The sequence below is a fragment of the Chiroxiphia lanceolata genome, chromosome 21 (genome assembly GCF_009829145.1).
Source record: "Chiroxiphia lanceolata isolate bChiLan1 chromosome 21, bChiLan1.pri, whole genome shotgun sequence".
Lineage (NCBI taxonomy): Eukaryota > Metazoa > Chordata > Aves > Passeriformes > Pipridae > Chiroxiphia > Chiroxiphia lanceolata.
Genome location: NC_045657.1, coordinates 7,227,439 through 7,241,792, shown reverse-complemented (window position 1 = coordinate 7,241,792; position 14,354 = coordinate 7,227,439).

Here is a 14,354-nt window from a genome sequence, read left to right as displayed (position 1 = left end):
CTGCGACAATGGGACAAGGTAATTCAATTGGAGGACGTTGGAGATTACAGGGCAGACCAGATTGAACAAAGGATGCTGGAGGTTAGTTACCACAAAGAGACACTGTGAACAAGAGCATCTGAAGACTTGACACCACAGGAGGTTGGGAAGAGAGAGGGCTGGAGCCCAGAGCACGGAGGAAGCAGTGTTAAGCAAACTGTCATCCAGCATTTGTCACCAGCCTTAACCTGGTAACCAGGCAACTGAGAGATATGTAAGAAGCTCCCTGAATCACCCAGAGTGAAGGGATGTGTTTGGAAGGGCTGAGAAAGGGCTTGAGAGCTCTGTGATTCCTGGGATAAGCAACCCATCATCAGGGGCTGCCAGGGTGGCAACTGAGGGGACACCCTCAGGTGTTGTAGGGTAGATCAGGGGTGAAGCAGGAAAGCATGGAAATGTAGGGAAGGGATCAGCACAGATCTCTGTACTGGAGATCCCAACTATTGCCATCACTACCTGCCTCTGAGCAACTCCTGCAGTTGTCCAAAATTTTTCACTTTGGTTTTGTGCTTTCCCTCTCCAGGGTTGTGCATCCCCTGTGTCTCTGTGGAGCTTCATTCTCAGCTGTGGGACTTATTCAAGCACATGTATCATCCCTTCACTGCCCAGAGACCACGACAGGCACCACCAGCTCCAGGAAGTAAAGCCATGGGACTACAGAGAACTTCCCCACAGCAGCAGGTGGGGATGGAGGAATAAAGTCATGAGAATAGACCATTGATATCCTGAGACCAGCGTGTCTGCAGCTGGGAGCAAGGAGCCCTCCCTAATGCAGTGATGGCATTAGGGTTTGAAATTCCTGCACAAGAAGGAGAAGTTTGGCAGGGAACAGAAAGCTGTGTAGAAGGGAGAGGAAATCAAGAATGCTTGGCACAGACAAAGCCAAAAGGAAGGGGTATGGAGAAGGGGTGGGAGGAAGGGGAGGTACATCTTGCCACTGGGCAGGTTGTTAATGCTCTGCATACATCCAGGAGGGAGAACTCAACAGTCAAATCTTGGCTTTCCCACTCACCCTGCTTTTCACTGGGTGAACTTGGAAGCTGTCCATGGGAACAGAGGGTGTGCAGAGTTACCAGCTCTCAGCTCTCTGTGAGGAGGAGCACTGAGGAGGCATCCCAGACACCACAGACTTCTGGAAGGGGCTTAATGGTAAAGTTGACTGAAGTTAAACTCTTTCCATCCTAACAGCCTGTGGATTCATTTCCTTGCATTTATTTCCACCTGATCCATTTTTCTCTGCTTAACATTAAAGGAGCTGTGCAGCAGCAGGCAAACCAGCAGAGAGCAGAAACAGGATTGGAAGGGAGAAGCCATCACCCAAGATCAGCAGAAGCTGTTGGCTGCAGTGCTGGGGTGGCTCAGCAAAGGTCACCCCAAACAGGCAGAGCTGTGTGTTCTGCAAAAGGCTGGTGAGCAGTAAAACAGGCCAGGCCTGAGCTGAGGGGTTTCAGAGGTGCACCACGAAGGGAAGGGCTGCTGATGTCTGCACTTGGTCAGGAGGAGACAAAGCTCAGCAAAGAAGCCAATCCAGCCGTGACTGTCACGTTGGCTTTGCTTCATTTACGGCACCTGTTAATTACACAGGGTTTGTGTTGGGAACAGCTGGTGAGGTCCCTCCCTCTGTCCTGCTTCTGCATGAGCTGCTCTGGTTGTGTTCTTCTCAGCATGTCAGACCCAGGAGGTTCTTGTCCTTGTGTGTCCAGGCACCAGTTCTCACTGTGGTTCTAGTTATGTAACTTCCTAATTTTAAATTCAGCCATGAAACAATTTCACAATTTCTTTTCATCTCAAACCATAAAGGATGACAAAAGAAGGGAGTGGGGAGAAGAGCATCTCTTCAGCTTGGATGTTTTCAGGGCTCATGTATTCTTCAAATTACAGGGACTTTTAGATTAATTTCAACTAGTTTCATATATCCCTGCTCCAAACCTATGTTCTCCACGTTATCCATAGGTGAGGACTTTTATCCTTTACACTCTTGGAATTACTAGAGTCAGAATGGAAAAAGCTTCTGAAGTTTAAGATACAGAACTTTTTTTACACCCTCGAATTCCAGAGAGATGATATTTGTTGGGCAGTGACATATTTGTGACTGGAGAGCTCACTTTCAGAAGATGTTTACACAGATTATTTCAGATATAACTCCTGGGATTTTAAGACATTTAAATAAAGTGAAGACTTTGAATATGCTGTGCACAAGGAAAAATGACAAGCCTTGTGACAGCACAGCACCTTCACAAGAGAAGCTGTCAGAGGTCCTGCCAGCCTGGAGTTCAAGCCAAGTGAGCAGAAATATGCCTGCAAAACTCCAGGAAAAAAATGGATGTGGTAACATCCTGCATTAAGAGGAGATTTGGATGGGGGTGGCCACTGATTGAGAAGGAAACAGCCACAGGAGTGTCCTTTTCTGAGACCACTGTCAGAGGTCCCCAATTTCAACTGATGTGTTTTTAAACTTGCCACCGATGGTGTGGGTCAAACCCCTCCCCTGGTACTGCAGGAATCATCTGGTATTGCAGGAATCATCTGGTATTGCAGGAATGCTGAGTGCTGGACACTGTGCTGTGCAGTTCCTGAAGGCAGGAGGAGATGTCAGAAGGCACATCAGAACCAGAGCACGTCCAGCTCTGCTGCTGTGATTTCCACCTTGGAAGTGGGGCTGCAGGTCCAACAGTGCCCTTGAAGGAGCCTAAGGACTGTGATCCACATCTGCTGTGGTGATCCCATGGTTGATGGATACAGGTTAGTTGTCCACTTTCTCACCTCTCCTCAGGAGTTAAAAAACTCATATAGATTCAGAATTTTGGAAGCTCAGGCCAGTCTCATCAAAGCTTCCAATCTTCTCATCTCTGCTAGTCAGAGGCAGATTCCAAACACCCTCAGGAATTCACCTTTAATAAACAGTTTTGGGGTGAGGGGGTGGAGAACACCCAGCAAGGCCTCTGTTATTATATTTTCCCCTTGTTCAGTACTGCTCTCACTCAAATATCTCCGAGCTGTAGGGGGTTGCTGGTGGTGAGAGGGATCTTATTGCAATTCATTTCTCACCCAAATTAAATTCAGCACGTTGGGTTCACCTTGCTGTGCTGGCTGAGAGCTTTTGATGGAGCAGAGTGAGGCCCTTGGCCCTTGGCAGTGACAAAGATGGGAGGTGGACACTGGAGACTCTGGATCTGAGAAGATAAATGGTCACTGAGCTGCTGCAAAATTAAAGCTCGCCCAAATTACCCCACTGAAGTCCATAGTCAAGCTTGGAAATGAGAAGATTGACTTCAGACCACAGCCTCGTGAGGGAGTGATGTCTCAAGTGTCATCTACAGCTGGAGAAGGCCCAAGTAGAAAACAACACCAATGCTGGGTCAACAGGCAATGAGTAAAGTCATCTGGGTGCCTCAGCTTGGCTGGGCCTTCGAGGTGTTGGTCAAACCACTTTTCTCCTGGCAACAACCATCCTGTGAGAGCTGGCTCTGCTCCAGGTGTCCCCTCAGGCTCTGCTGCCCCCCTCTCCAGCGTGTAGGAGAAGCATTACCAACATCCAGCTGTCTGCCACAGCAACAGGTCCCTTCTGGCATCTGATGGTGGCAGCTTAAGGCAGTTTCCTCCCCGGAGCAGGATTTGGCATCTCCAGGCGATGGGAGGGGGTGTGGAGGGAGCCAGGCTGGCACAGCCCCGCTCTGAGTCATCTCAGTGACTTGCACAATTTGACTCAATAGCTCAAGGGGGTTGGGTGGTTGTTCTTGGGCTTATTCCCAAACCTTCAGCAGCAGGAACACAGCCTGAGCATCTTCAGCAGGACGGAGTCAGTAGCGGGGCTGCTCTGCACCGCTGTTCACAAATCTAAATTACAAATGCTTCCCTTTGAAATCCCCTTTCACAGGGGAGCAGAGCCGTGGGCTCCAGGGTTTTATTTTATGTTTTACTATTTTATTCCCACTCTTTCTTTTTTGTCTTCAAAAGGTGCTTCTCACAATGCAGAGGGAGGATCTATTTCTTAGTTTAAGAGGGGGGGGAAAAAGTCAATGTGGAACAATACCTGGCAAAATAAACCTATAAGGTGAAATCTTCCAGCAGTTTTGCTTTTTGTTGAAAGTTATTATGTACACCCCCTGCTCTACATTATTTTATGATCTTAAATACTGCCACACATTAAAAATAATTAAATACAAATATATCATTACCTCTTTGCCTGGATAATGATGGACACCTTGGGTAGGGTCACCTGCAAGGTATAGTCAGCTGGTGTCCCTGTTGCCTTCAACAACTGCTCTTGTCCCTGCTCTGACCCTGCCTCCTCATTTCTTTATGCTGCAGGGCCTGTTTCCTTGGGAAACCACCAACTGAGAGAGGAATTTGAGCATATGAAGCAATTTATTGTCATATATATACAAGCTCTGACATCAGCTTCATTTCTTGTTTTTATTGACCCATTCTGCACATCTGAAGCCAACTTTCAAGGCGTGTTAGGGGCAGGTGCTCCCATGTCCTTGTTAAATGGCCTCACTTTTCCAAGTTCCCAAAGAGCATAACCAAGAAGCATCACCTTATGTCCAGGGCTCAAACTCCTGGTGTCAGCTGCTGAACTTCACTGGAGCTCAGGAGTGGGATGGCCTTGGAGCCAGGCAGAGAAAAGCTGTGAGAGGCAAGGAGGAGGGGGAAGGACTGGAATTGGCTTCAGAATAAAGGATGAAAGTAAAAATATAGCAGGAGAATGTGGTTTGCCATGTTGGATCAGGATAGAAAAAAAGTAAGAGAGAAGAAGAGGAGGATAAGATGGTGTTATAATAAACAGGGTGGTGGATGAGATAGAATCACAGAATGGTTTGGGTGGGAAGGGACCTTAAAGCTCATCTTGTTTCACCCCCTGCCATGGGCAGGGACACCTTCCACTAGCCCAGGTTGCTCCAAGCCCTGTCCAACCTGGCCTTGGACACTCCCAGGGATCCAGGGGCAGCCACAGCTTCTCTGGACAACCTCTGCTCAAGGCAAAGTGTTCCATTCTATTCAGAGCTGACCAGATGCTTAAGTGCTGCCCAGAGTTGGGGCCACATTGCCCAGCACCTCCCAGGATCAGTCCCTATCAAAGGAAGGGCTTCATTCTCCAAGTAATACCCTGCAGTAGCTTTTTTTATGTCATAGACATCGTGGATACCACAAATAAAAGAATAATGTAGTTGATGAGGCAGCAGGAACGGAGGGAGAATCTTTACAAATCTTTACCTAATTCTGCCATTATTGCCCAATTACTGAGGCAAAAGTGCCTTAAGAGGCCTCTGAGGAAAGTAGTTCCACCCGTTTCACTGTCTTTTAGCAGCACTGGGTCCATGGATACGCTCATTCCTGGGCCTTGAGAGCTGGAAGTCAGCCAGGGTTGATCAGAGACTCCAACCTTCTCCGGCTTCCTCACTTGAAATCACTACCTGCCACCTCAGGAGCTGCTGAAATATGCTCTCCACACCTCCTCTGAGCTCCCACTGCCAGAAGCCTCCTTGGATTTCCAATTTAACTCCTCCAGGGAGAGTGTGCCTGGAAGGAAGGAACATAATCTTACTAAATGAATCTCTTAATCACTGTCATTTGAGTCCCCAAAAAACTGGCAAAAACAACGGCATATTTTTTGCAGACAAATGGAAGTCCAGAAGTGAATTCTCCCTTCACCTGATCACATCCCTCTTGAGAAATCTTTCTTGTTGAGATTATTATCTTATATATATATATATATATATATATATATATATATCATATTTTCTTTGATATTTTCCCTATTCAGCAGGGTGAAAATGCTGGTCAAAAATGGTTTATTTCTATGCAGAGAGAAAAGTAATGTGTGTGCAAGCTTTGAAGCCTTCTTGACTAAACATATTCATGGTGTTTTCGGAGGAAGCCAAGCCCAGGACATGTGTTGATAGACCAGGCTGTGACTTTGAGCTTGGGTTAAGACTGAGAGGACTTTTGCCTGTCAGTGGTAAGTGCAGAGTAAAGCTGAGCAGCACCATGGACTCACATTTCCAGTTCTCTATTAATGCAGCCAGATTCAGAATGGTGTCAGTGTTGCCCCTGGTCCCAGCTGGTCAAAATTATGAATATATGAAATATCATCGTTAAATGAACCTGAATGAATAAAGTCTAAATTACTTTTCATGTTAAACTCTCATAGAATCACAGAATCATTAAAGTTGGAAGAGACCTCCAGAATCACCAAGTCCAACCTTTGACCCATCACCACCTTTTCAACTCAGCCAGAGCATCAAGTGCCACATTAAGACATTTCTTGAACATTTCCATGGAAAGTGACTCCACCACCTCCCTGGGCAGCCCCTTCCAATGCTTGACAACCCTTCCAGTGAAGAAATTCTTCCTGATGTCCCACCTGACCCTCCCCTGGCACAGCTTGAGGCCATTTCCTCTTGTTTTATTGCTGCTTTCCTGGGAGCAGAGCCCGACCCCCCCAGCTCCACCCTCCTGTCAGGGAGTTGGAGACAGTGAGAAGGTCTTCCCTGAGCATCCTTTTCTCCAGGATGAAGTTCTCTCAACTGCTCCTCATAGGACTGGCCCTAGCCCCAGGGACCAGCAGTAACACACCTTTCTACTCACTCTGAAGCTCACAGGATTTAATCATGTTCGAGTTTGGCCTGGTGATCCTAATGCACCTCTTGTGAGTGAGCTGCCTGGTGAACCTGGGGTTTTGGACAAACAACTGGGACAGATATTGTCTCCTTGCTATTAATTGTCCTGGGGTAAGTCTTGCCACGAGGAAATAGTTCTGCCTGCAGAAAAGTGATGCTACAAGAAAAGAGTGCAATGAAATAGCAGAAAGCTCAGTAGCTGCAGTGCTGTTACCTGCATGCAGGGCATTAAGAGAAGGAAAGATATGAATTGAAAGCTGAGCCCCTACCTTTCATCCATGCAGTGGGCTTCCCACACCAGGGGATTTTTCTCCCAGATTCCAAAAGAAGCCTCACTATCCTCTGCTTCCTCCCCCAGCTGGGTTAAAATTGTGCATTCAGAGAGCAAGCTGAAATGGATTCCACTTAATAAATTCTGTTTGAAAGCTGGAAGGTTTGCAGCCAGCAGAGGAGGGAAGCTCTGGGACAGCCTTCAGCAGGAGGAGTGGGTGGCAAGCAGCAGCCTGACTAGTTTTATGATGAGGCTTGATCAGCTCAGGAGTGGGTTTGTGTGGTGCAGTCACCCGAGATAGCAAGGACTGGATACAACGACCTCTGAGAGCTCCTTCCATCACATGTTCCTTGACTGCAATGAAACCACGGGATAGAACAGACAGAGTTCAATATTTCTTGTTTCATGGAAGGTACTTCAGTTTACACCAGCTGAGAATCTGCCCCAGTGTGGCCAAAGTCAAGGCTGGCAACCTTTAATCCTTGCAATGTGTGATAACACCTCAGTCCTCTCAGCCCACACCTGGCTTCCTGATAATACCAATGATGTCTTTATTCTGCAGTGCCTTTTTCTGTTGTAGAGATGTTAGCAATGGCCTATCTGGTGGCCACATTCAAATAGATATTCTTCCCTTTGTCTGGCAATAAAAGATACCTTGAAAGAGCAAGGATGGTGGTGAGAGTGTCAGGTGGGGTCAGGAGGCACAGGCATTCCACAAAAGGGAACAAAATAACAATGAGAAAATACCTCAAAACACTTTCCAGAAATAGCAGCCTAATTAATACAGCTTTTGTTTGCTCAGTGGCTGAACCTCCTTTTCCTATGCTCGGAAATGACTGCTGGGGAATGTTAGAAGGGACCTGACTTTGTTTCTAAGCTTTAGCCCTAACAACCTGCTTTGATAGAGAAACGTGTATGAAATTGGGGGACTGATACACAGCATGTGAACACTGGGTTGTGTCAGAACTAACCAGCACAAAATGAACGTGGGATGCAGAGTACTAACAATGCACTGCCTATTTTATATAGATCTACCTATCTATATATCTCACAGAGAGACAGTGTGCCCCCAGTCAAAGTGCTGGATGGACTACAAACACAGAACAAAAAAGACAACCTGCAGAAGCTCACAATTCAACCTAAGTTGTGACACAGAGAAATAATTCCAGGAAAAAAAAATATTTGGCAAATAAATCCAAAGAATTAATGATCTCACTTGTAGGAGGGTAACTCACAGAAAGGCAAAATGAGTCCAATAAATTAGAAAGAATTTCAAAAGCAAAATTAGCCTAATAAACCTGTGGCTAAAAGTTAATCACTGCAGTGCACAGGTTCAGTGTAACTTCCCTCAGAGTGATGCCAGGCATGGAGAATGACTCAGGGTGGAGGCACCAGTTTGGCCATGTCAGAGTTGGGGAGGAAAGCTCTCCCAGCCCACTGCTCATCAGATGTCTCAGTGTGTACCCATCCATTCCCCATTCAGGAGACTGACACCAGCTTTGTAGAACCTGCTGCTAAGCTTTGTAAGACTTCCAGCGTTGTAGGGCTCTTTTCCCAGTTTCTGTGGTCAGCCAAAATGGCATCTGTTGTGCTGTTGTTTCTCCAGGGACCCTCAGAGATCTGCTGTGCAGGCACTGCTGGTTTAAACAGGCAGTGCTGGACTCATCACTGTGCAACTGAGGATATAAAAAGAAGGATCTAGTTCTGTAACACCATAAAAGAAATTTGTCCAAGGTGCACAGGAAAGCAAGCCCAGTTGCACATTTTCTTTGGATTAATTTATCCTACAGGCAATGGCTCAAGGGTACAAAAGTTCCTCGATTCTCTTACTGCCCCATATTACTGAGGAGCACCTCTACCCCTGACATGGGAACAGCAGTGAGGTGTCCCCCCATCTTCCCCTGTGAATCAGAGTCACAGAATGGTTTGGGTTGGAAGGGACCTTAAAGATTATCTACTTCCAGCCCCCTGCCATGGGCAGGGACACCTTCTACTATCCCAGGTTGCTCCAAGCCCCATCCAACCTGGCCTTGGACACTTCCAGGGATCCAGGGGCAGCCACAGCTTCTCTGGGCAACCTCTGCCAGGGCCTCCCCACCCTCACAGGGAAAAATTTCTTCCTAATATCTAATCTAAACCTGTGAAGGAGCAGGTTAGAATAGGGGATGTGCCAGGTCAGGACTCTGTGGTCCCTACCTGTAGCCATGAGGGAGGGAATGATGTCCCCAGCCTGATGTCCTGCACACACAGTAGCATGTTTTCTGTGCATCCCTGCTGCTGGTGAGGAAAGACTCGAAATGCTGTCTAAAACTGCATTTTTAAGAAACCTCAGCAGCTGCCCAAGGACAGCAGTTCACTTAATTGCTGTATCAGTGCATTCCAAGATGTTCCCTATCTCACTATCACCCCGGCAGAACATGGATTATCTGTTTGTCCTTGAAACCAGCCATCCCCTCCCAAAGTGATTAAAGCCCTCCTGTGCCACATGAACCGTGCACAGCTTTTCCTCCTGCTCCCCCCAAAGATATCACCCCCCTGCCTTCCCACCAGTCATGACAGAGATTCTTCCCTGCAATTTGTAATGTTTGCACTCATTTGTTTTTCTCCAGCCAGTCTTTGAGGCTCTGCATCCAGTGACCTCTGGCAAAGGAATGGGAATAGCACACACTTTTATCCTGGCACTTGGCAGCAGCAGTGACAAATTGGTTTACTTTTCTGCCTGACACTGGGGGCTGTGAGTAGGGAAAGGGGGCTTATTAGCCTGGACTTATGCATCTGAAAAATGCTTTGTAATCTCTCCTCTCTGATGTAATTTAAAATACATATTTGGGCTTGTCTCTTACTGCCTTGGAATGCAGTAAGTTTTGCCCAAATGGATGGAAACTTCTGGTTGGAAATGAACTTGTTTTCACGATATGCTGGGATTTTTTAATTAATTTTTTTTTTTTTTAATTTAACAGCTAAATATAAAAGTTCAGTTGTGTATGGATGTATTCAGCTATGTTAGGGAAAGGAACAGCACATGCATCCACACTTTCCAGCACAAAAATATCCAGCCTTTTACCAGTGAAAAGCGATTAGGAGGTGTGCACAGCCACAAACATTTCTCGAAGCCTATGGGAACATTTTGGAAAGAAAGTACTGTTCCCACTTCTCTCCTCCTAAAGGGAGCAGAAATAACCCAGCAGATGGGGGACTCTGGGTGATGCTTGGCAGCACAAAGTGATAACAGTGATGAAGTTGTTTTCACTGTTGTGTGTTTTGCCAGCAGCCCCCTGCCCTCCAGCCCTCACCCCCTGTATGGGACACCCACCTTTGGGTGGCAGAGGAACTAAAACAGCAGAAATAACTTGTGTGGAATTCAAAACACTGACCATCTTTGCAAAGCCTGTAAGGTCTGCTGAGCTAAATTAACAGCTCTAACTAACCTGGGCTGAACTAACAGGTGTGTATTGCTGCCTTTATTATATTCCTCATTGATTTAAAAATTAAGCAAAGGCTGTAACACTTGAGGACTTTCCCATAAGAGCCTGTATCCTGTATAACTGTTTCAAAAAGGACACATGTATATGTGAATATTCATCTTCCACCCTGGCTGGGCTTGTTGCTGTGGTTCTGAGGATGATCCATCCAACACATCCCATTTGGTTCACCGCAACAAAACCATTTTCGGTGTTCCCATGTTGTGTCCTGACCTCAAAAGGACGATGTAAATGCAGCCTCCTCAGAAAACTGCATTTGTTTTCCCTCCTCCGCTCTCTTCTTTGTACCTGATGTTATCTCATGTTATCTTAATTACATGCTTTAAGGGTGCCTGCTGCACAGATCATTGATGGGGTTTGATGTTTGCTACTATCACGTTGCATTATGAAAATCTGGTACATTAAGAGCTTGGTGTCTTTCCAAATTATTCTGAAGATATTAAAAAAAAACTTAATAAGCAACCCACTTTAACTAATACAGACTAATAAGTTGGGAAGGCAGAGGATGAGTTTGGGAACATGTTTATTTGAGGGGTTGTAAGTAAAATGATTTAAAGAGCCCTTGCAAAAGATTTGCTATTCAAGGCCAAGGTTTAGTGTCAAAATTTGGGTTAGTGCTGGTGGGGACAGTAGACACCAATTTGTGGTGAGATCAGGTCAACCTTCCCACTTGTATTTAATTTTCCCAAACCAGCAATTTGTCTTTAAATATGAACACTTATCTAAATCAGATACAGATGGTTGTTTTTATCAAATGAATGCTGTTTTATCACTTTAAAAGCTTTTGTTTTTAGTCAAGTGAAGGCAGTGGGCAGCACTCCCTTGTTTTTGAAAGAAGAAGAGCATATGCTTTTTAATTTGAAATGTAGCACTAATAGCATTATCCACAGGGGTATAGGCTGTGCTATTGTGGATTGTGGATAATGCATTTATGCTCAAATATCCTTTATTCCCTCCTGAGTGAAAGAATTTAACGGCATATTGTATTATCATGCCATGGAGAATATAGTTTACTCGAGGAGTGAATTTCTTGACAGTATTAACTCTTCTTATAAGGCTTTGTTGAAAAAAAACCCTTCAACCTATCACGAACAATGAGAAAACACCGTTGAGGGGGGATCTGGAGATAACACAGACAAGATCCAGAGACAGTTTCAAAACCAGCTTTACTGGCACATCCTTTTTTTGCCTCTCTCAGTCCCTGCTCTCTCCTCTCCAGAAGTTGCTGCTCGTGCCACAAAGGTGCCAAGCTGGGGATGCAGCAAAACGGGGAGAACCAGGGTTGGGACACACAAACTCAGCCCGTTTGTGACTTTCTGCAGCAAACTCCTTTTCCCCAGGGCTGCAAGACAAATGGTTTAATAACCCAGAATGCTGTGCTCTTTGCTTCAGCAGAGTTGACTCTCTGCATTCAGCCCTTATTCACAGGTATCTCCAACAACCTCCTGGGAAAACGCTGAACAAACGGAGATCGCGGCTCGGGGGCCCTGGGCTGGCCTTGCATTGTTTGCTTTTTATTATAAGGCTTATCTTGCTGTGTCATATGGTTAAAAACTGGAGCCTTGCCTCCAAGATAGCAATGGGGAGGCGAGAAAAGCTTGGGTGCATTTGTCTTCGGGTCAGTTTTATAAATGAATGTGCTGGTGCAGCCCTCAGCGAAAATGCAAGGGAGAAGCTGTGAGCAAGAACAAGCCCTGACTTCGTTCCCCTCGTGTGGTTTTCTGGAAAGGAAAAATCTGAACGCTGCTCTCATGGTCTCCAACCAGAGAACTGGCTGTGCTCCAGTGTTTGTGTGAAGTGCTGGACTGGGCCCTTCCACTCAGAGAGTGTGGCCACAGCTAATCCAGCTGGAGGGATATTTGGAAAGCAAAACCGAGTCTTGCACCCTGTTCCCACCTGCTCCAGGATCTTGGGATGTCCTAGTTGTGTCAGGGACTCCAAACCAAGCCTGTTAGAGATACCAAAATAGAATTAGGTGATAAAGGATGAGAAGCTCAGTGGAATGAAGGCACCACAGCCCATAGGGTGTCATGTCCAAGTGGGATGGCAAAGGAGAGGTTTTTTGAAATCAAGCTGGGCTCTGAATGCTCACCTACTCCTTTGTAATTGCATTACCATGCCATGGAGAATATAATTTAGAAAAATTGCTGCTGTGTTCCAGGAGGATTCAGCTGAGGCTGCAGCTTGAACATGAGCTGTCCAATTGGTAAGCAGCAATTACCTCAGATCTGGTTAGAAGAGGACAGGAGGTCCATCCTGCAGCTCCACTTGCAGGATCACAGAGCACCAGTGGTTTGGTGTCCATCAGATGTTTGATTGTGAAGCACAGTGAGTGTTACTTTTACCCAGTTTTAGCCCTGTAGAAGTTTAGATGTCTAAGCCAGTGATCTGGCCCTCCTCTACAGGCTGTGAGCAGAAATGGAGCCATCTCCAGAGAATGAGTCACCTCTTCCAATGTACAGTGTCTAAAGTGGGTGGGATGACTCATCTTCCAAAGGTAACAGTCTCTTTCCATGACTTAAATGACTAGTTTCAACTGAAAGCCTAACTTTATGCTTTGCTGAAATTAGCCATCTTCACTGCCACCAGCATTTGTCTCAAGTTATTTTCACAATTCAGAGCGAGGTGAGAAGGCTTCCTTCTCAGTAGACAGCATTTCAAAGGACCATTTTGTGCTTTCTCCTGGGATCTGCAGGTCTTTGTCCTTCAAAAATGGTTTGCTTAAGTTTCATGGAATCAGAGAAACCAAAGGATGTTGGAAACAGAAAGAGAAGTCACTTCACCCATCCCCAGTCCACAGGCAAGAAAACTGCAGCTAAGGTTTTGTTATCCTTAATGTCTCCTTCTTTCAACAATATCTTCCAACAGTCAGTGAGAGAATTTCAGTTGTTTTCAGTGGGCTTTGATCCAAACCTGCAGAGAGAGCAATAGAGAAAATTCAGCTGCAGAGGCAAATCAGCAGAGGGGAGAGGTAATGGCACGAGAGAGCTGGAAGGTGTAATTGTGAAATGAGGGGGGAAAGGGAAACAAAAAGAGGTGCTTTAAAGACTGAACAGTGGAGGAACACAGACAGTGCTCAGTGGAGAGGAGATCTGGGCACGGGGAGAGGGACAAACTCATACCCTTGAAACACACGTCTCTCCAACACTGCAGCATCACTTCAATTTGAAAATGCCTAACTGCTCTTCAGTTTAATCATTGCTGCACTTTTGGGTATAAGATGAATAATTAAGCCTGGGAGTAGAATACAGCAAGTGTTAATAGGGCAGAAGGTACTGCAAAGTCCTTATAAAAAGCTGTGCTTGCAGCACGAAGTGGCTGCTGTTCTCTGCATCCCCAGTCACAGAGTGAGGAGCATGAAGTACTAAATTAAATGAAGTGCATCTGTATCCGTTCTGCTGGACTTTTTTTTTTTTTTTCCCTGTGTTTGATACTTTTGCCTGCTAAATAATACCCCGTCTCCAGCAAAGGATGAACAATGGGATTCTAAATTGTCCTTCCAAATCAAACCAGGACAACATCCTGCACAGCCCTTCCATGCCTGCACCTCAGGACCCCCGAGCACAGCCCTCTCCCTTTGGTAAATTGAAGTCCTTGGTGCCTTGAAGACGTAATTTAGTCTGAAATGGTGACATTTTGGGGTTCATCCTCTTTGAGGAGCTCAAGATTGCTTCCTGTTGGTGTCAGAAGACCAAAATGAAGAAATAAATGCCACTTCAAACCATGAGATACAAGATACAACAATTAAAAAAGGCCCAAGAAGATGGATGACCTCTAGGACAGCCCTGCTCAAACAGGGACGTTGGGCCAGATGATTCCACTGTGATCCCTTCCAACCTATTCTGTGGAGATATTGGGCCAACTAAGCTGCCCAAACCCTTGCACTGCTGGCCACTCCCACAGCAAGGGAAGGAACATCAAGGAAAAGCTGTGACTGGA